The 23,821-nt window shown below is 37.6% G+C and overlaps 1 pseudogene; it reads left to right on the top strand.

Annotated features, from left to right (window-relative positions):
• The first annotated feature begins 237 nt into the window (after window positions 1–237).
• Window positions 238–2,163, top strand: LOC112862868 (heterogeneous nuclear ribonucleoproteins A2/B1 pseudogene; annotated as a pseudogene).
• The last annotated feature ends 21,658 nt before the right edge of the window (window positions 2,164–23,821 follow it).

The raw sequence follows: 23,821 nt of genomic DNA on the forward strand, positions 1-23,821 counted from the left end.
GTCTCTCTAGTAAATTATTTCAACTATTCCAGAATTTCTGTTTCTTTTTCATAATTTCTCTTTACTGATATTCTCAAATTGGTGAAACATCATTCTTATAATTTTCTTTAGCACTATAGACATGCTGTACTTTAGAGTTTTTATCTACCCTTTATTGGTGGCTTAAGCTTTGAAACCACAGAAGAAAATTTGAAGAACTACTACCAACAATGGGGAAAACTTACAGATTGTGTGGTCATGAGTGATCCTGTGAGCAAAAGATCAAGAGGATTTGGTTTTGTAATTTTTTCATCTGTGACTGAGGTTGATGCTGCCATGGCTGCAAGACCTCATTCAATTGATGGGAGAGTGGTTGAGCCAAAATGTGCCGTTGCAAAAGAAGAGGAAACTGGAAAACGAGGGGCTCATGTAACTGTAAAGAAGCTGTTTTTTGGTGGAACTAATGAAGACAGTGAGGGATATCATCTTAGAGATTATTTCAAGAAATATGGAAAGATTGATACCATTGATATAATTACTGATAGGCAGTATTGAAAGAAAAGATGCTTTGGGGGGCGCCTGGGTGGCGCAGTCGGTTAGGCGTCCGACTTCAGCCGGGTCACGATCTCGCGGTCCGTGAGTTCGAGCCCCGCGTCGGGCTCTGGGCTGATGGCTCAGAGCCTGGAGCCTGTTTCTGATTCTGTGTCTCCCTCTCTCTCTGCCCCTCCCCCGTTCATGCTCTGTCTCTCTCTGTCCCAAAAAAATAAATAAACGTTAAAAAAAAAAAAAAAAGAAAAGATGCTTTGGATTTGTTACTTTTGATGATCATGATCTGTGAATAAGATTGTGTTGCAGGGGCGCCTGGGTGGCTCAGTTGGTTAAGCATCCGACTTCAGCTCAGGTCATGATCTCATGGCTCGTGGGTTCGAGCCCTGCATCGGGCTCTGTGCTGACAGCTCAGAGCCTGAAGCCTGTTTCAGATTCTGTGTGTGTCTCTTTCTCTGCCCCTCTTTCACTTACACTCTGTCTCCCTCTGTCTCAAAAATAAATAAACGTTAAAAAAAAAGATTGTGTTATAGAAATATTATACCATCAGTGGTCATAATGCAAAAGTAAGAAAGGTTTTGTGTAGACAAGAAATGCAGGAAGGCCAAAGTTCTAGAAGTGGAAGAGGAGGAAACTTTGGTTTTGGAGATTCTCCTGGGGGTGGTAGAAATTTTGGACAAGGACCAGGAAATAATTTTAGGGGAGGATCTGATGCATATGAAGTGGTTGTGGATTTGGGGATGGTTGTAATGGGTATGGAAGAGAACCAACAGGTGGCAATTTTAGAGGTAGCCCTGGTTATGGATGAGGAAGAAGAAGATATGGTGGTGGGGGACCTGGATGTAGCAACCAGGATGGGGGCTATAGAGGTGGTTATGACAACTGTGGAGGAGGACATTATGGAAGTGGAAATTACAATGGTTTTGGAAATTATACCTTGTAACCTTGTAACTATGGTCCAATGAAAGTGGAATCTTTGGTGGTACCAGGAACATGTGAGGCCATATGGTGGAGGCAACTATGGTCCTAGAGGCAACTATGGTCCTACAGGCAGTGGAGGAAGTGGGGGTTATGGGGGAAGAAGTCAAAATTCAGCTTCTTCCTATTTGCCATGGGCTTCACTATATAAATAGGAGAGAATGAAAGCTCTCAGAATTAACAGAACAGCTTCAGGTTATTGAAATAACAATGTTAAGGAAACTCTTATCTCAGTCATGCATAAATATTCAGTGATATGGCAGAAGAGACCAGAGCAGATGCAGAGAGCCATTGTGTGAATGGATTGAATTATTTAATACCATTACCCTACTGTGGAAGAAGAATTGCTTTTAAAAAAATATTCCTTTGAGACAGTCTCTTAGCTTTATAATTATTATTTCTTTCTAGTGGTTTTTGTAAGAGTATAGAAGCACTCTTTTTTGATAGTGTTAAATTTGTCAGTTTCAGATGACATGTAAAATCTTTTTAAAGATTTTTCTCAAGGTTTTGAAAAGCTATTAGGATTATGGTGTAATAAGGCATAACATTTTTCCTTAAAAAACAATGTAAGTGCATGGGTACAGTTGAGAGGCTGTTGTACATTTATAATTTAATAAAATAATTCTAAATGAAAAGAAAATAAAGTTTTTACCTACCAAATCGAATGTCTGGATTTCCTCAGGAATATTTTCTATTGAGTTTTTGTTTTTCCTGTGTATTATTTTTTGTTTTTTTTCCAATATATGAAATTTATTGTCAAATTGGTTTCCTTACAACACCCACTGCTCATCCCAAAAGGTGCCTTCTTCAATATCCATCACCCACCCTCCCCTCCCTCCCACCCCCCATCAACCCTCAATTTGTTCTCAGTTTTTAACAGTCTCTTATGCTTTGGCTCTCTCCCACCCTAACCCCTTTTTTTTTTTCCTTCCCCTCCCCCATGGGTTTCTGTTAAGTTTCTCAGGATCCACATAAGAGTGAAAACATATGGTATCTGTCTTTCTCTGTATGGCTTATTTCACTCAGCATAACAGTCTCCAGTTCCATCCACGTTGTTACAAAGGGCCATATTTCATTCTTTCTCATTGCCACGTAGTACTCCATTGTGTATATAAACCACAATTTCTTTATCCATTCATCAGTTGATGGACATTTAGGCTCTTTCCATAATTTGGCTATTGTTGAGAGTGCTGCTATAAACATTAGGGTACAAGTGCCCCTATGCATCAGTACTCCTGTATCCTTTGGGTAAATTCCTAGCAGTGCTACCACTGGGTCATAGGGTAGGTCTATTTTTAATTTTCTGAGGAACCTCCACACTGTTTTCCAGAGTGGCTGCACCAATTTGCATTCCCACCAACAGTGGAAGAGGGTTCCCGTTTCTCCACATCCTCTCCAGCATCTATAGGCTCCTGATTTGTTCATTTTGGCCACTCTGACTGGCGTGAGGTGATATCTGAGTGTGGGTTTGATTTGTATTTCCCTGATGAGGAACGACGTTGAGCATCTTTTCATGTGCCTGTTGGCCATCCAGATGTCTTCTTTAGAGAAGTGTCTATTCATGTTTTCTGCCCGTTTCTTCACTGGGTTATTTGTTTTTCGGGTGCGGAGTTTGGTGAGCTCTTTATAGATTTTGGATACAAGCCCTTTGTCCGATATGTCATTTGCAAATATCTTTTCCCATTCCATTGGTTGCCTTTTAGTTTTGTTGGTTGTTTCCTTTGCTGTGCAGAAGCTTTTTATCTTCATGAGGTCCCAGTAGTTCATTTTTGCTTTTAATTCCCTTGCCTTTGGGGATGTGTCAAGTAAGAAATTGCTACGGCTGAGGTCAGAGAGGTCTTTTCCTGCTTTCTCCTCTAGGGTTTGGATGGTTTCCTGTCTCACATTCAGGTCCTTTATCCATTTTGAGTTTATGTTTGTGAATGGTGTGAGAAAGTGGTCTAGTTTCAATCTTCTGCATGTTGCTGTCCAGTTCTCCCAGCACCATTTGTTAAAGAGTCTTTTTTTTTCCATTGGATGTTCTTTCCTGCTTTATCAAAGATTAGTTGGCCATAGGTTTGTGGGTCTAGTTCTGGGGTTTCTATTCTATTCCATTGGTCTATGTGTCTGTTTTTGTGCCAATACCATGCTGTCTTGATGATGACAGCTTTGTAGTAGAGGCTAAAGTCTGGGATTGTGATGCCTCCTGCTTTGGTCTTCTTCTTCAAAATTACTTTGGCTATTCGGGGCCTTTTGTGGTTCCATATGAATTTTAGGATGGCTTGTTCTAGTTTCGAGAAGAATGCTGGTGCAATTTTGATTGGGATTGCATTGAATGTGTAGATAGCTTTGGGTAGTATTGACATTTTGGCAATATCTATTTTTCCAATCCATGAGCACGGAATGTTTTTCCATTTCTTTATATCTTCTTCAATTTCCTTCATAAGCTTTCTATAGTTTTCAGCATACAGATCTTGTACATCTTTGGTTAGATTTATTCCTAGGTATTTTATGCTTCTTGGTGCAATTATGAATGGGAACAGTTCTTTATTTGTCTTTCTGTTGCTTCATTGTTAGTGTATAAGAATGCAACTGATTTCTGTACATTGATTTTGTATCCTGCAACTTTGCTGAATTCATGTATCAGTTCTAGCAGACTTTTGGTGGAGTCTATCGGATTTTCCATGTATAATATCATGTGATCTGCAAAAAGTGAAAGCTTAACTTCATCTTTGCCAATTTTGATGCCTTTGATTTCGTTTTGTTGTCTGATTGCTGATGCTAGCACTTCCAACACTATGTTAAACAACAGCGGTGAGAGTGGGCATCCCGGTCGTGTTCCTGATCTCAGGGAAAAAGCTCTCAGTTTTTCCCCGTTGAGAATGATGTTAGCTGTGGGCTTTTCATAAATGGCTTTTATGATCTTTAAGTATGTTCCTTCTATCCTGACTTTCTCGAGGGTTTTTATTAAGAAAAGTTGCTGAATTTTGTCAAAGGCCTTTTCTGCATCGATTGGCAGGATCATATGGTTCTTATCTTTTCTTTTATTAATGTGGTGTATCATGTTGATTGATTTGCGAATGTTGAACCAGCCCTGCATCCCAGGAATGAATCCCACTTGATGATGGTGAATAATTCTTTTTATATGCTGTTGAATTCGATTTGCTAGTATCTTATTGAGAATTTTTGCATCCATATTCATCAGGGATATTGGCCTGTAGTTCTCTTTTTTTACTGGGTCTCTGTCTGGTTTAGGAATCAAAGTAATACTTACTTCATAGAATGAGTCTGGAAGTTTTCCTTCCCTTTCTATTTTTTGGAATAGCTTGAGAAGGGTAGGTATTATCTCTGCTTTAAACGTCTGGTAGAACTCCCCTGGGAAGCCATCTGCTCCTGGACTCTTATTTGTTGGGAGATTTTTGATGACTGATTCCCTTTCTTCGCTGGTTAGGGGTCTGTTCAAGCTTTCTATTTCCTCCTGATTGAGTTTTGGAAGAGTGTGGGTGTTTAGGAATTTGTCCATTGCTTCCAGGTTGTCCAATTTGTTGGCATATAATTTTTCATAGTATTCCCTGATAATTGTTTGTATCTCTGAGGGATTGGTTGTAATCATTCCATTTTCATTCATGATTTTATCTATTTGGGTCATCTCCCTTTTCTTTTTGAGAAGCCTGGCTAGAGGTTTATCAGTTTTGTTTATTTTTTCAAAAAACCAACTCTTGCTTTCGTTGATCTGCTCTACAGTTGTTTTAGATTCTATATTGTTTATTTCTGCTCTGATCTTTATTATTTCTTTTCTTCTGCTGGGCTTAGGCTGTCTTTGCTGTTCTGCTTCTATTTCCTTTAGGTGTGCTGTTAGATTTTTGTATTTGGGATTTTTCTTGTTTCTTGAGATAGGCCTGGATTGCAATGTATTTTCCTCTCAGGACTGCCTTCACTGCATCCCAAAGCGTTTGGATTGTTGTATTTTCATTTCTTCTCTAATTGCCTGGTTGACCCATTCATTCTTTAGTAGGGTGTTCTTTAACCTCCATGCTTGGAGGTTTTCCAGACTTTTTCCTGTGGTTGATTTCAAGCTTCATAGCATTGTGGTCTGAAAGTATGCATGGTATGATTTCAATTCTTGTAAACTTATGAAGGGCTGTTTTGTGACCCAGTATATGATCTATCTTGGAGAATGTTCCATGTGCACTTGAGAAGAAAGTCTATTCTGTTGCTTTGGGATGCAGAGTTCTAAATATATCTGTCAAGTCCATCTTATCCAGTGTATCATTCAGGGCCCTTGTTTCTTTATTGACCATGTGTCTAGATGATCTATCCATTTCCTTAAGTGGAGTGTGAAAGTCCCCTGCAATTACCACATTCTTATCAATAAGGTTGCTTATGTTTGTGAGTTATTGTTTTATATATTTGAGGGCTCCCGTATTTGGCGCATAGACATTTATAATTCTTAGCTCTTCCTGATGGATAGACCCTGTAATTATTATATAATGCCCTTCTTCATCTCTTGTCACAGCCTTTAATTTAAAGTCTAGTTTGTCTGATAGAAGTATGGCTACTCCAGCTTTCTTTTGACTTCCAGTGGCATGATAAATAGTTCTCCATCCCCTCACTCTCAATCTGAAGGTGTCCTCAGGTCTAAAATGAGTCTCTTGTAAACAGCAAATAGATAGGTCTTGTTTTTTTTATCCATTCTGATACCCTATGTCTTTTGGTTGGCACATTTAGTCCATTTACACTCAGTGTTATTATAGAAAGATACGGGTTTAGAGTCATTGTGATGTCTGTAAGGTTTCATGCTTGTAGCGATGTCTCTGGTACTTTGTCTCACAGGATCCCCCTTAGGGTCTCTTGTAGGGCTGGTTTAGTGGTGACGAATTCCTTCAGTTTTTATTTATTGGGAAGACCTTTATCTCTCCTTCTATTCTAAATGACAGACTTGCTGGATAAAGGATTCTCGGCTGCATATTTTTTCTGTTCATCACATTGAAGATCTCCTGCCATTCCTTTCTGGCCTGCCAAGTTTCAGTAGAGAGATCGGTCACGGGTCTTATAGGTCTCCCTTTATATGTTAGAGCGTGTTTATCCCTTGCTGCTTTCAGAATTTTCTCTTTATCCTTGTATTTTGCCAGTTTCACTATGATATGTCGTGCAGAAGATCGATTCAAGTTATGTTTGAAATGAGTTCTCTGTGCCTCTTGGGTTTCAATGCTTTTTCCTTCCCCAGATCAGGGACGTTCTCAGCTATGATTTCTTCAAGTACCCCCTCAGCACCTTTCCCTCTCTCTTCCTCCTCTGGAATACCAATTATGAGTAGATTATTTCTCTTTAGTGCATTACTTAGTTCTCTAATTTTCCCCTCATACTCCTGGATTTTTTTATCTCTCTTTTTCTCAGCGTCATCTGTTTCCATAATTTTATCTTCTAGTTCACCTATTCTCTCCTATGCCTCTTCAATCCGAGCTGTGGTTGTCTCCATTTTATTTTGCAGCTCATTGATAGCATTTTTTAGCTCCTCCTGGCTGTTCCTTAGTCCCTTGATCTCTGTAGCAATAGTTTCTCTGCTGTCCTTTATACTGTTTTCAAGCCTAGTGATTAATTTTATGACTATTATTCTAAATTCACTTTCTGTTATATTGTTTAAATCGTTTTTGATCAGTTTATTAGCTGTCGTTATTTCCGGGACTTTTTTTGAGGGGAATTCCTCTGTTTCATCATTTTGGGTAGTCCCTGGAGTGGTGGGGAACTGTGGGCACTTCCCCTGTGCTGTCTTGAATAACTTGCATTGGTGTGTAGGGCCGCAGTCAGACCTGATGTCTGCCCCCAGCCCACAGCTGGTGCCACAGTCAGACTGGTGTGTGCCTTCTCTTCCCCTCTCCTAGGGGCAGGATTCCCTGTAGGGTGGCGTGGCCCATCTGGGCTCCTTGCACACTGCCAGGCTTATGGTGCTGGGGATCTGGCATATTAGCTGGGTGGATCAGCAAGGTGCACAGGGGTGGGAGGGGCAGGCTCAGCTCGCTTTTCCTTGAGAGATTCGCTTCACTTTGGGAGGGGCCCTGGGGCACCGGGAGGGAGTCAGACCCACCAGAGGGATGGATCTGCAGAAGCACAGCGTTGGGTGTTTGCGCGGTGCAAGTAAGTTCCCTGGCAGGAACTGGTTCCCTTTGGGATTTTGGCTGGGGGATGGGCGAGGGAGATGGCGCTGGTGACCGCCTTTGTTCCCCGTCAAGCTGTGCTCTGTTGTCCGGGGCTCAACAACTCTCCCTCCGTCATTCTCCAGCACTCCCATTCTCCGAGCAGAGCTGTTAACTTATAACCTTCCAGATGTCAAATCCCACTTGCTGTCAGAACACACTCTGTCCCGCCCCTCCGCTTTGCAAGCCAGAGTCAGGGGCTCTGCTTTGCCGGCGGGCTGCCCCTCCACCCCGGCTCCCTCCCGCCAGTCCATGTGGTGCCCACTGCCTCTCCACCCTTCCTACCCTCTTCCGTGGACCTCTCGTCTACACTTGCCTCTGGAGAATGCGTGCTGCTAGTCTTCTGGTGATTTTCTGGGTTATTTAGGCAGGTGTGGGTTGAATTTAAGTGATCCGCAGGACGCAGTGAGCTCAGTGTCCTCCTAAGCCGCCATCATCCCAGAAGCCTTTTCCTGTGTATTGACAACTTTCTGTTTCTTACCCTGCTTCATGATTCTTCATTGAAAACTAGACATTTGGAATATTATGATGTTTCAATTCTTGAAGTCAGATTCCTTCCGTGCCTATGGGCTGTTTTTGTTGCTGCTTGTTGTAGTTGTGTATTTATTTAAATCCTTTTGTGACCTAATTCTTTAAATTTGCATGTTTTGTTTACTATAGCTTGAAGTCTCTGTTCAGTTTGCTTATTCATTATCTAGTGATTGCACAGAGAAAATTTTTGGCACCAACAGCAAATTCCAGTCTTTGACAAGAGGCTGTATATGTATGTTGATACACACCTTAAGTGCTGAGCCAGGCAGTTTACAACACTACCTTGTTCCTACTTTCTGCTTGCACAGAATCTTCCGGGTCAGCAATAGGCGAGAGATTAGATTTTCTTTTTCAGGTCTTTTCTGTGCATACACACAGCTATGTGTAGTTCTTTTTTTTTTTTTTTTTTTTTTTTTTTTTCAACGTTTATTTATTTTTGGGACAGAGAGAGACAGAGCATGAACGGGGGAGGGGCAGAGAGAGAGGGAGACACAGAATCAGAAACAGGCTCCAGGCTCTGAGCCATCAGCCCAGAGCCTGACGCGGGGCTCGAACTCACGGACCGCGAGATCGTGACCTGGCTGAAGTCGGACGCTTAACCGACTGCGCCACCCAGGCGCCCCGTTATGTGTAGTTCTTAACTGAGCCTGCACATAGTTGTCCAGATTCCCAGGACTACATGGGAGCTTTTGAAAGCCTTTATGCACATTTCATTCCTCCAACTTTATCCATTTCCTTCTGTAGGCCTGGAATTAGCTATTTCTCCAAGAAAGTTTGATTGTGTTAATAGCAAGTTACTACTGACCAAAATTGTACACCTTCCATTTTAATCCCACATGTAAATACATTGTAAATTACTCCTATCATTACAAGAAAAGCTGAACAAACTAAAACAAATTACTTTTCTTTTAACCATCAAGTAATTGCGGTTGCAGGGCAGTCCACACTCTCCTTGTCCCCCCCACCCCATATTTGGAGAGACAGGCCGTTTGAGAGGTGTACAGCTGAGATAGGCTTATTTGGAGCAGAAGCCACTCTAGCCACAAACTGGTAGGGACACTTAAATGGTAATTTTGATGTATTGCTCAAGGCTGAATGTGGACTAGCATGAGAGGAAGAAAGTTCTGGAAAGTAAAGTCTTTGGATGGTCCACATTTTCATGAATTTATCTCCAGGAATGCTACCAGATTCTCACAGTGAAGGTAGGAGAAAGATTCTTTCATGACTATAATTAGTGGAGGAGAAGGATGGTTATATGAAATATACTTTTCCATAGGAAAGTATTTACCTTTCCATAGGGAAGGGGGACAGTTCAGTGAAAAGACATTGACAGAATATCACCTAGTGTTGTTGTAGGCATTGTCAATGTGTTTTGGTTTTACTATACTAGTTGCTGTGTGTGTTGGGGTGGAGGCGGGGTTTGAGGAATTCGTGAAGATTCAAAAACTATGCTACATTCACCACTATATTCCCTCAAACTGGAGCATCTTTATTAGTGGCTGCATTATTTCCCCAGGAGTGTTTTAAAGTACCACAAGATGAGTGACTTAAAACAACGCAAATTTATTGTTTCATAATTCTGGAGGCTTGAAGTCTAAGAGCAGGGTTTCTCATTTCCAGTGGTTTGCTGGCAATCTTTGGCACTCCTTGGCTTGTAGATGCATTATTCTTATTGCTGCCTTCATCCCCACACTGTGTTCCCCCTGTGTATATGTTTGTCTCTATGTCCAAATTTCCCACTTTTTATAAGGACACAGTCTTATTTGATTCAGGTACATCCTAATGATCTTCTTTTAACTCTATCGTCAGCAAGACCTTATTTCTAGATAAGGTCACATTCACAGGTACTGAAAATTAGGGCTTCAACGTATTGGGTGGGGTGGGGGGACACACTTCAATCCTCAACAGTGGCTAATGATTACATTCTATGAATTGGTCTAAATAGGCATTTAAAGTTCTTCTTCCTGTGAGATTTATGAGCTAAGCAGTGGAGATGCTAAGGAATTCATTTAATAAAGAGAGATGTATCTAAACCAACTCTTGGAATGCTTTTTTTGTTTAACTCAATGAAAAATTCTACTACATCATGTAAATGTTGTATCATTTACTTACACCAAACTTTCAGTGTTTTGACTCTCTCTTTTATCTACCATTGCAGTTCCAGTGGAGATGTCTTTCTTTTTCAGTACTTTCAGGCTCCCTGGATCTTATCATTCTCCTAGATTCTCAAATTCTCAGCTTTCAGAATCATCTAGTATCTTCACTTTTCAATGGCTTTTTACCTCACAGTATTATAATACATTTTAGCACTATAGACACAATAAAATTTTAAATTGTTAGCCTGATTATGCTGTTTTCCTACTTAAAGACAGTCAAATATAAAGAAATACCTCCTCATATTTGTAGGTTCCTATGATTCAAAATTCAATCAATATGCGTAGCATAGTATTCGAAACCTTGTTTAACTATCTCTAGATTGGGTCTCCAGCCATAGAAAATATATATGCAGCACAAACATGCCAAGCACAGCCATACTTTTCCTTTTTAAGAAAAGTTTTTATCTTTATTATTAATTTTGTGGTAATTTTGCATTGTTACACTTACCCAAAACATATTTAAATTTTAAAAAGTTTGTAAATATGGCAAAGATAAAATAATTTTGCAGTAAACATCCATATAGTCACAACCTAATTCCTATCATTAACATTTTACTGTATTTATTTATGACCTCTGTATCCATTCATTTACCAATCCGTTAAGTTTAAAGGTAAATTGTAGTCACCAATACACTTCTCAATAAAACTTCAGTATGCATATAATTAACTACAATTTAATATTTGTAGGGTTTTTTCCCCTTTTGATGTTAAATTTACCTATGGTGAAGTGTACAGATCTTGTGTATTCTCTGAGTTTCTCAGATGTGTAAATACCAAGTCCTTAATAAGTGGTGAGCTGATGGAGCACTTTGGTGGCTCAGTAGGTTATGTGTCCAACTCTTGGTTTCAACTCAAGTCATGATATCTTGGTTCATGGCGCCACACTGACAACACGGGGCCTTCTTGGGATTCTCTCTCTCCCTCTCTTTCTGCCTCTCCCCCACTCTTGCTCTATCTCTTGAATTACAGTGTAATTTCAAGGCCTTAAGCACAGGGATATTCACTTAGGCTTCCACACTAACGTTTATAATCACCTTTATCTAAAGGAAAGATGTTACTGGAAAGACTTTTTATATACAGCATAATTTCAATAAGATCTAGTTCTTTGATAACTTAGATATACATACTGCAGTGTTGCTGAATGTAATCAGAATAGTATTAGAGTTCCAGGAAGTATTCATATTGTTGTTGCAAGTTTGTAACCTTTGGCCAGTATCTTCCCAATTTACTCACCCCTAGCCTCTGGTAACTATCATTCTGCTCTGTTTCTGAGTTTACCTTTTTTTATATCTCACATTTAAGTTATATCACACAGTATTTATCTTTCTGTGCCTGACTTATTTAACTTGGAAGGCCCTCAATGTCCATCCATGTTGTTGTAAAAGGCAGGATTTCGTTCTTTCTCATGGCTGAATGATATTCATAAACAACTTAGATTGTTTCCATATCTTGGCTATTGTGAATAATGCTTCAATAAACCATGGAGTATATATATATATCTTCAATATCCTGTTTTTATTTCCTTTATATACTCAGAAGTGTGATTACTTGATCATATGTTAGTTTTATTTTTAATTTTTTGAGAAAACATCATACTCTTTCCATAGTGGCTGTTCCAGTTTACATTCCTGTCAACAGTACACAAGGGTCCCCTGTTCTCCACCATCCTTGACACTTGTTATAACTTATCATTTTGATGACAGCCATATTAACAGGTGTGAGGTGATATCTAATTGTAGTTTTGATTTGCATTTTCCTGATGATTAGTAACATTAAACATCTTTTAATGCACCTGTTGATCATTTGGAGGCCATATTTGAAAAATGTCTATTCAGTTCCTCTGTGCATTTTTTGATTGGATTGCTTGTTTTTTTGTTTTTTGTTTTTAAATTAAAAAAATTTTGAGTTGTGTGAGTTCTTTATTTATTTTGGATATGAACTCCTTATCCAAGACAAAGTTTACAAATATTTTCCCCTATTCTGTAGGTTAACTTTCTATTTTGTTGTTTCTTTTGTTGTGCAGAAGTTAGATGTAGTCCCATTTGTTGATTTTTATTTTTGCTCTTGATGCTAGTGCTTTGTGTATCATATCTAAAAATTGTTGCCAAGGTTAATGCCAAGGATATTTTCACGTATATTTTCTTCTAGAAGTTATACAGTTTCAGCTTTTATGTTTAAGTTTTTGATCCATGTCAAGTTAATTTTTATGAATGGTATAAGAGAGGGGTTTGATTTCATTTTTCTGCATGTGGTTATCCAGTTTCCTCTACACCATTTATTGAAAAGATTATTTTTTCCTGTTGAGTATTCTTGGCTCCTTTGTCAAATATTAGTTGACTGTAAATGCAGGGGTTTATTTCTGAGCTCCTTATTCTGTTCCATTATTTCTATTTTTATGCCAGCATCATGTTGCTTAGATTACTATAGCTTTGTAGTACAATTTGAAATCAGGAAGTATGATGCCTCCAGCATTGTTCTTATTTCTCATAGTTGCTTTGCAGATTGCTTTGATAAATGTGGGATCTTGTGTGGTTCCATACAAAATTGAGAGTTATTTTTCTATTTCTGTGAAAAATGCCTTTAGAATTTTGATAGGGATTATATTGAATATAGACAGCTTTGGATAATATGAAAATTTTAACAACATCAACACTTCCAATCCAGAACAAGTGATATCTTTCTTTTCTTTTTATTTTAATTCCAATACAGTTAACACACAATGTTATATTAGTTTTAGGTGTACAAAATAGTGATTCAACAATTCCATACTCATCATGACAAATGCACTTTTTAATTCTGTTCATCTTTTTTATCTACCTACCCCCTACAACCTCTCTGGTAGCCATCTGTTCTCTTATAGTTAAGAGTCTGTTTCTTGCTCTCTTCTCTCTTTCTCCCTCTGTCTCTTTGCCCTTTGCTCATTTGTTTTTGTTTCTTGAATGCTACATAGAGGTGAAATAAAATGGTATTTGTCTTTCTCTGATTTATTTTGCTTAACATTATACTCTAGCTCCATCCATGTCATTGCAAATGACAAGATTTCATTCTTTCTGTGGCTGAACAGTATTATTCCGTGTGTGTGAGTGTGTGTGTGTGTCTGTGTGTTTGTGGATAGTAAGATATAGATATAGATATAGATATAGATATAGATATAGATACCACATTTTCTTTATCCATTCATCAGTCAATGGATACTTGGGCTACTTCAGTACTTTGGTTACTGTAAATAATGCTGCTATAAACATAGGGGTTCATGTATCCCTTTGAACTAGTGTTTTTGTAATTTTGGGAAGGGAGAGTAAATACCAGTACTGTGATTACTGGATCATAAGGTAGTTTTATTTTTAACCTTTTTAGTAACTTCCATACATTTTTCTACAGTGGCTACACCAGTTTGTGTTCCCAAGAACAGCGTAACAGTGTTCTTATTTCTCCACATCTTAGCCACCATTTGATGTTTGTTGTTGTTGTTGTTGTTTATTTTAGTCATTCTGACACATTGGAACTGATATCTCATTGTGGTTTTGATTTGCATTTCCCCGATGATAAGTGATGGGAATCATCTTTTCATGTGTCTGTTGGCCATCTGGATGTCTTCTTTAGAGAAATGTCTGTTCGTGTCTTCTGCCCATTTTCTTAATTGGATAATTTGGGGTTTTTTTGCGGGGAGGAGTTGACTTGTACAAGTTCTTTGTAGATTTTGGACACTAACCCTTTATCATTTATGTCATTGGCAAATATCTTCTGCCATTCTGTAAGTGGCCTTTTAGTCTTGTTAATGGTTTCCTTCATTGTGCAGAAGTTTTATTTTGAAGTAGCCACAACAGTTTATTTTTGTTTTTGTTTCCCTTGCTTCAGGAGATCTATCTAGAAAAAAGTTGCTATGACTGATGTCAGAGAAATTACTGCCTATGCTCTCTTCTAGGATTTTTATGCTTTAAAGTATTACATCCAGGTCTATAATTCCTTTTGAATTTATTTTTGTGTATAGCGTAAGAAAGTCATCCACTTTCATTTTTTTGCATGTTGCTGTCCAGTATTGCCAACACCATTTGTTGAAAAGACTTTTTCCCATTGGGTACTCTTTTCTGCTTTGTTGAAAATTGATTGACCATGTAATTAGGTTTTCTATTCTGTTCTACTGAGCTATGTGTATATTTTGTGACACTATCATATTGTTTTGATTGCTACAGCTTTGTAATATAAATTGAAGTCTGGAAGTGTGATGCTTCAGCTTTGCTTTTCTTTTTCAAGATTGCTTTGGCTATTTGGGGTCTCTTTTAGTTCCATACAAATTTCAATACAGATTTCTATTGAGAAATCTCCAGCTTGCTTTATGGGTCTTCTCTTGTAAGTTAAGGACTTCTTTTGTCTTGTTGCTTTTAAGATTTTTCTTTGTCAGTATATTTTGCAAGTTGAATCATAATATGTCTTCTTGTTGGCCATAATATGTCTTCTTGTTGATTTTGATGGGAGTTCTTTGTGCCACCAAATCTGGATGTTTTTTTCCTTCCCCAGATTAGGGAAGTTTTCAGCTATTATTTCCTCAAATAAACTTTCTGCCCCCTTTCTTCTCTCCTCCTCCTCTTCTTCCTCCTCCTCCTTCTTCTTCTTCTTCTTCTTCTTCTTCTTCTTCTTCCTTCTCCATCTGGGACTCTTATAATACAAAGTTATTGTATTTGATGGAATCACTGAGTTCCTAAGTCTATTCTCATGTTCCAAATTCTTTCTCTCTTTTGTTCAGCATCATTATTTTCCATTATTTTGTCTTCTATATCACTAATTCATTCCTCTGTTTCTTCTGACATCCTGTGCCTTGCATCAAGCCTGTTTCCAATCTCAGTAATTGCATTCTTCCTTTCTGACTCAAACTTTGTTAGCTCTTTTATCCCTGTGGTAAGGGTCTTCCTGAAGTCTTCCATTCTTTTCTCAAGCCAAGTGAGTATCCTTATGATTATTGCTTTAAATTATCCATCAAGCATGTTATTAAATCTGTTTAGCTTAGGACTCTGGCCATGGCCTTATCTTATTCTTTCATTTGGGTTGAATTCCTCTGTCTTGGGATTTTGTCTAGGTCACTGACTTTGTCTCTGTGTTAGAAAAAAAGTTATGTTTCCTATTCCTGAAAGTAATGGCTTTATGAAGAAAAGGTCATGTAGCTTCCAGGGCCTGGCACTTCAGGTTGTCTCTGGTGTGTGTGTGTGTGTGTGTGTGTGCTCTCCTGTTGTGTTTGGCTGCTCTTTCCTTCAGACCAGCTTTCTGCAGAGGCTCTCCTTTCCTGCAGTGGGCAATGTTCTTTCCCTGGTCAGAGTGTGCCAAGTGTGAAATGAGACCTAATGCTGCTTCCAGTAAAACTGGAGTCCTGCAGAACTCTCTGGTTGGTAGAGGTGATGTGGGTAAGGGTTTCTGCTGGTATTATGGGTAAAGAGCCTGCTACACTGGGACTGAGCAAGCCTGACTGAAAAAGGGCAGTACTGGCAGAGCAGTGAAATACAAGACATTAGTGGAAAATTCTTAAACATTCTGCCCTTCTATCACAAATTCATGTCTCTTTTTTATTTTATTTTCTTTCACAGTGAAAATGATGTTCTACTTCCTATAAATTTTCTTTCCCTTTCTTGATTAAAAATTTTATTTCCTTAGATTATTTTCTCTTTAAAATTTCCTTTATCACTTAACATCTTTCTCATTTTTTTCCATATCCCTTTTACTATTCTTTCCTCACATAAAAGTCCTCAGTTCACAACATTACTAATAATAAACTACATTTATTGTGTAAAAGTCAAAATCAACAGAAAAAAGGAAAACTAAGTTTTCCATTATATGTGGTGTCTACATACATTTTATCATCTAGGCACTTAGAGAAAAAAAAGCACTGAATAATTACATTAGAGAAAATGGGGTACATGTCAATATATCTAATCTAAATCTCATGTTTTTTTATCCAATCCTTACATTTTTTAAAATTTATTTTATTTTAGGGGCATCTGGGTGGTTCAGTCAGTTAAGCATCCAACTCTGTTTTGTCTCAGGTCATGATCTCACTGTTCATAAGTTCAAGCCCTATGTCAGGTTCTGTACTGACAGTGTGGAACCTGCTTGGGATTCTCTCCCTCCTTCTCTCTGCCTCTCCCCCGCAAAAGGGACAGAGAGAGAGCAAAAGGGGCAGAAGGACAGAGAAAGGGAAAATCTTAAGCAGACTCCACACTCAGCACAGAACCTGATGCAGGGCTTAATCCCATAACCATGAGATCATGACTTGAACTGATATGAGCTGGACACTCAACTGACTGAACCATCTAATCCTTACATTTTTATTCAAACTCCTTGAAGTAGTTGTCTATAGTGGTTGTTCTCAATGGAAATGATTTTGCTCACCCAGGGGACATTGGTCAATTTCTATTGATAGTTTTGTTTGTTATATCTTGGACATTGCTATAGACATCTGGTGGGTAGGGACCATGGGAGTTGACCAGTATGTCAATAGTCATGATGATAAGAAACCCTGATCTATAATAAGTTTATATTTTTCCAGACTAATCTATTACTAAGATTTCAGTGAAGGCTTTGGACATGTTTCTATACATAACTACTTTGACTTACAGTATTTGATATGAGAATCCATATAATCTCTGAAATCTAAACCATCCTAGTTATCTATGATACTGCATATTTTTGTCAGTTTTATTTATTTCACCATCCTTTCTCCATCAAAATTTTAAGAGAAAATTAAGCTCTAGTAACTTAAAACATTATATGTAATGGATTAACTTCCTCCTTGTATCTACGTTCCTTTGAGATCGACAGAATAGTCACTCAAATAATTTTCTGTAGGGCCTAATTCTTTTGTGGAAGATCAGGTGAGAAAGGGTGTACTAGAACATTACAAAGGACATAATGAATAAAAATTCAGTAGGCAAATAGAAAGCAAATATGAAATGCTTAAACAAAGAAATGATAACAAAAACTAAGTGTAATTTAATTGAAATCTCCAGATAAAATACAAACATATCTATATTAGATTTTAAAAATGAGCTCCTGGAATATACACTGCATAATATTATTAATTACCATCATAAGACTGAAGAGGCAAAAGTTACAAAATAAAAGAATACACATGGTTATATCATTTAAAGAAAAGGGTTATATGAAGAGTTATAGTTATACCATATAGCAAAGTAAAGCAGTTGTAAATTTATCAAGTAAATGGAACAAATTAATCTTTGAGACAAAGGCATTTTGAAAAATAAAAAAAAAAAAACCAAGACATATTAAGAATTCAATTCATTAGAGGGGCCCTGGACAGCTCAGTTGGTTAAGCACACAATTCTTGACTTGGCTCAGGTCATGATCTCATGGTTTGTGAGATGAAGCCCCATGTCAGGCTCTATGCTGTCAGTGCAGAGAGATTTGGATTCTCTTTCTCCCTCTTTCTGCCCCCCTCCCTCACTCATGCACCCATGCTCTCTGTGTCTCTGTCTCTGTCTCTCTCTTCAAAATAAATAAATAAACTTTTAAAAAAAGAATTCAATTCACTAGAAATGAACACACTTTTAAGCTTGTATGCATCAAATAATAGAATTTCAGCATATACAATTACAGTTGAAAGAGTGTAAAATGTATAAAACCAGTATCATTGTGATGGGTTTTATTAAAATTTACTCTGTACTTATGAACTGAACAGACATTATTTAGTTAAAGATGTAGGAAGATTTCATTAAAACATGTAACAAGTTAATATTGTAGTTGTATTGATTTAGTTTACGTCTAAAATAACATTCAAGATTTTTGAGTTTTGACAAATATATACACCTCTGTTTCTACCAACCCAAAAAAGTGATGGGATTTTGCTCATCCCAGAAAGCTTTCTTATGCCCATTTCCATCCACTCCTCTACCCTGAAGCAAATATTGTTCTGATTTCATTCATCATAACTGTTGATGTTGTTGAATCTACCAGAAATTTGTTTCCTTTATTGGTATTATTTCATCATGTGAATATATGAAAATTACTTATCCACTTACCTATTGATAGACATTTATGTTATTTCTAGTATTTGGCATTTATGAATAATTCTGCTTAACCTTGTTGTACAACTTTTTTGTGTATGTTTGTTTACATTTTGCTTGGGTAAATATCATGAGTGAAATTGTTACCTCATAGCAGAGAAATAAGTTGAAATTTGTAAGACTCTGACAAACTGAATTCCAACTGGTTGTATCATTTTACATTCCCAACATCATTGTTTGAATTCATTGTAGTACAATGTAAAAACCAAAGAATTACAATGAATACAACCCATTTTATTCAGATATGACCAGTGTTACATGCACTTATATTTGTGTGTGTGTCTAGTTCCATGCAATTTTATCACATGTATGAATTCATATAACCACCAGCTCAATCATGACACGGAGCTGTTGCCTCACCATAAGTATTTCACTCATGTTATCCGTTTATAGCCATGCTAAATAGCCAGCGCCAATCTCTTCCTTCTGTTCCTAACCCCTGGCAATAGCTAAACTGTTCTCCATATGTATAATTTTATCATTTTGAGAGTTTTTCTGAGCGTGTATATGGAGAAAGATGAAGAATTTGAACCATTATTGAAGTTAGCATACCACTCAGGAATGAAGCACATTAGAAAGTGCTAACTGCTAAGGGAAAAGAAAATATTAGCAATAAATGGGGACTACTGGGAGCTGCAAGAGAAGGTGGGGTTCAATTTGAATCGATCAGCCTGGACAGGCTGAGTGAGAAGATAATACTTGAGTAAAAACTGGAGGACGTAAAGGAGTTATCTAAGTGGATTTCTGGATAAAGAATTTTCCAGTCAGAGGAAGCAACCACAACAAAGTTCATAAGACAGGAACATGCCTGGTGTTTTTAAGGAATGGAAAGAGTCATGTGACTGGTGTGAAGGAGACAGGAGTACAGTAATTGGAGAAGAGGTCAGAAAAGCAACAGATCATATAACATCTAGCAATCTAATAACAACTTTGATTTTTAACTTGAGTGAAATAGGGAATGTTTTGGGTCATTGAGTAGAAAAATGACATGTTCCAACTTATGTCTTTAGTAAGACATTGAACAGTTATTATTGCTGTTGTATTAAGATTAGTCAGTACTGGGAGGAAAAGAACAAGGAGACTATTGTTAAAGTGATCTGGGCAATAATATATGGTATCTCTGTCTAGTTTATGGTTGCTAAAGTGGTGAATTGTGGTTGAATCTGGAGCAATTTTTCCCTTAGATTTTCCCCTTAATGACTAGACATTAAGGAGAACATAAATATGGGGATGAAATATCATGCCGACCAGAATTAAAAGGACTAAGAATGCATCTGAGACAATGTCTGAAAACCGGAGAGAGGAAGAAAGGTGAATAGAAAGAAAATGTGAGACGTTGCCAGAAAAGAAACCTCTGTCTAATTGCATAGTTGTTTATTGACTAATCAGAAGGCTTCTAAAAGGCAATTATTTATATAAGAATTTATTAGATGAGAGTGTAACTTGGCCTTGTGTGGTAGATCCTAATATTAACCCCTTTGCTTTAATATTTGCTTTCCCTATTGATTTCCCACACCTTTTCCCTCCCTTCAGCTTCCAGAATATTGGTCTCAAACCCACATGGCTTAGCCATGATCTAATAAGAAAAGTCAGTCACATGACAGGTATCTGGGTCTAACCAATTAGCAAGACTTAGTTCTGATTCTATCTCCCAACTTTTGGAAAACAGGAATGTAGCATATCTTAGTATTTCAATCATAAATTCTGATAAAAGGATATACTATAGAGTTTGGGAGTTTTAATCATTGTTGGAACAGAGGGAATAAAACTCATGTGCAATTGAAATAATTATATATTTATTAACTGCAAAAAAATTCCACAGTTAAATTATTGGAATTCATGAGTTTATAAAGTTATTAGATATGAGAATAATATTTAAGAACTAAGGCACTTCTATAGAACCAAAATATACAGAATATACAATTTGAAAAAGGGATACAATTCACATTATCATCAAAATTACAAAACACTTGGAAATAGTATTTATATTCTTATATCTAATATCTATTCTTATATCTGTAACCTTATATCTTATTCTTACATTCTTATATCTAATAACCTTGATAAACTCATTAATGCTAATAATTTAACTGTGGAATTTTTTGCAGTTGCTAAATATACAATTATTTCACTTGCACTTGAATAAATACTAAGAAAAAGGCTCAAAACTTCAATATTCTAAGTTTATGTTTAAAATATTTGATCACAGGAGGGACAAAGATGGTGGAACAGCATAGAAGTTCTTTTTGTCTCTCATCCCTGAAATGCATCCAGATCAACACTAAACCACCTTGCACACCTAGAAAACTGATTTGAGGATTAACACAATGATCTGCACAACCTGAACAATGGAACTCAGCAGGTACACAGTGTGGAGAGGTGAACTGGGGGAGAGAGAAGCTGCGGAAGGCAGGGAGCTGATTTTTCATGCAGAGAGAGGATGGAGATGGGGGTAGAGTATGGAAAAAGCACCCTCTCCCCCAAAAGCAGCTGGAGAGAAAGTGGAAGAGTAGAAACAGCTGCAAGAGACTGAATAAAAAAGGGAAAAAGGCAAAAGGAGAGGGTTTAAATTCAATTAAGACTTTATAAACAGGGGGAGTGCAGAGTCTGAAACTCCGCAGCTTGATAACTGGTGGTGATCTGGTGGGAAGAGTGAATCCCCAGGAGCAGAGTGGGGTCCAGGAGGTTCTCGGGCCACACGGGGAAAAGCGGTTCCACTGCTGGAAGGACATTTGGTAGAGACTGTTGAAGCTATCTATATGCTGTTTACAAAAGACCCATTTTAGACCTAAAAACACCTTCAAATTGAAAGTAAGGGGATGGAGAATTATAAGTCATGCTAATGGTCACCAAAAGACAGCAGAGGAGCCACACTTATATGGGACAATCTAAATTTTAAAATAAAGGGGCGCCTGGGTGGCGCAGTCGGTTAAGCGTCCGACTTCAGCCAGGTCACGATCTCGCGGTCCGTGAGCTCGAGCCCCGTGTCAGGCTCTGGGCTGATGGCTCAGAGCCTGGAGCCTATTTCCGATTCTGTGTCTCCCTCTCTCTCTGCCCCTCCCCCGTTCATGCTCTGTCTCTCTCTGTCCCAAAAATAAATACACGTTGAAAAAAAAAATAAAATAAATTTTAAAATAAAGATGGTAACAAGAGATGAAGAAGGGCATTATTTCATAATTAAGGGGTCTATCCACCAAGAAGACCTAACAATTGTAAATATTTATGCTCCAAGTGTGGAAGCACCCGAATATGTAAATCAATCACAAACATACAGAAACTCATAGATAATAATACCATAATAGTAGGGGACTTCAACACTCCACTTACAACAATGGAAAGATCATCTCAGCAGAAAAATCAACCAGGAAACAATAGCTTTGAATGATGCACTGGACCAGATAAATTTAACAGATATATTCAGAACATTTTATCTTAAAGCAGCAGAATACACATTCTTCTCCAGTGCACATGGAACATTCTCCAGAATAGATCACATACTGGGACACAAATCAGCCCTTAACAAGTACAAAAAGATCGAGATCATACCGCACATATTTTCAGATCACAACGCTATGAAACTCGAAATCAACCACAAGAAAAATTTTGGAAAGAAAAGAAATACTTGGAGACTAAAGAACATCCTACTAAAGAATGAATGGGCTAACCAAGAAGTTAAAGAGGAAATTAAAAAGTACATGGAAGCCAATGAAAATGATAGCACCACAACCCAAAACCTCTGGGATACAGCAAAGGTGGTCATAAGAAGGAAGTATATAGCCATCCAGGCCTTCCTAAAGAAGGAAGAAAGCTCTCCAATACACAACCTAACCCTACACCTTAATGAGCTGGAAAAAGAGCAGCAAATAAGACCCAAAACCAGCATAAGACAGAAAATAATAAAGATTAGAGCATCAATGCTACCAAAACAAACGAACAAACAAACAAACAAAACAAAACAGTAGAACAGATCAATGAAACCAGGAGCTGGTTCTTTGAAAGAATTAACAAAATTAATAAACCACTCTCCAACTTGATCAAAAAGAAAAAGGACCCAAATAAATAAAATCAAGAATGAAAGAGGAGAGATCACAACCAACACTGCAGAAATACAAAAAAATAAAAAGAGAATATTATGAGCAATTATACGCCAATAAAATGGCAACCTGGAAGAAAGGGACAAATTCCTAGATACATATAAACTACCAAAACTGAAACAGGAAGAAATAGAAAATTTGACATATACATAACCAGCAAAGAAATTGAATAAGTAATTAAAAATCTCCCAAAAAACAAAAGTCCAAGGCCAGATGGCTTTCCATGGGAATTCTACCAAACATTTAAAGAAGAGTTAACATCTATTCTTTTGAAGCTGTTCCAAAAAATAGAAATGGAAGGAAAACTGGAAACAAACTCTTTCTATGAAGCCAGCATTACCTTCATTCCAAAACCAGACAGAGACCCCACTAAAAAGGAGAATTACAGACCAATTTCCCTGATGAACATGGATGCAAAAATCCTCAACAAGATACTAGCCAACCAGATCCAACAATACATTAAAAGAATTATTCACCACGACCACCTAGGATTTATACCTGGGATGCAGAGATGGTTCATTATTCACAAAACAATCAATGTGATACATCAATCAATAAAAGAAAGGACAAAAACCACATAATCCTCTTAAAAGATTCAGAGAAAGCATTTGACAAAATTTAGCATCCTTTCTTGAGAAAAACCCTCAGGAAAGTAGGGATAGAAGGATCATACCTCAAGATCATAAAAGCCATATATGAAAGACCCACCACTAATCATTCTCAATGGGGAAGAACTGAGAGCTTTCCCCCAAAGGTCAGGATACCCACATGACAGGGATATGCACTCTTGCCACTGTCATTCAACACAGTATTGGAAGTCTTAACGTCATCAATCAGGTAACACAAAGGAATAAAAGGCATCAAAATCAGCTAGAAGGAAGTAAAACTTTCACTCTTCACAGATGACATGATACTCTGTATGGAAAACCCAAAATATTCCACCCAAAAACTATTAGAACTGATCCATGAATTCAATAAAGTCACAGGATATAAAATCAATGCATTCTTATACACCGGTAATTTTATACATAAAATCGGTTGCATTCTTATACACCGGTAATGAAGCAACAGAAAGAGAATTCAAGGAATTCAAGGAATCGATCCCATTTACAATGGAATAAAACCAAAAACCATAAAATGCCTACGAATAAACCTAACCAAAGAGGTGAAAAATCAATACACTGAAAACTCTACAAAGCTTATGAAAGAAATTGAAGAAGACACACACAAAAAAGGAAAAATACTCCATCCTCCTGGATTAGAAGAACAAACATTGTTAAAATGTCAATACTACC

Source organism: Puma concolor, chromosome B2 (genome assembly GCF_028749965.1).
Source record: "Puma concolor isolate L17-30 chromosome B2, mPumCon1.1.hap2, whole genome shotgun sequence".
NCBI lineage: Eukaryota > Metazoa > Chordata > Mammalia > Carnivora > Felidae > Puma > Puma concolor.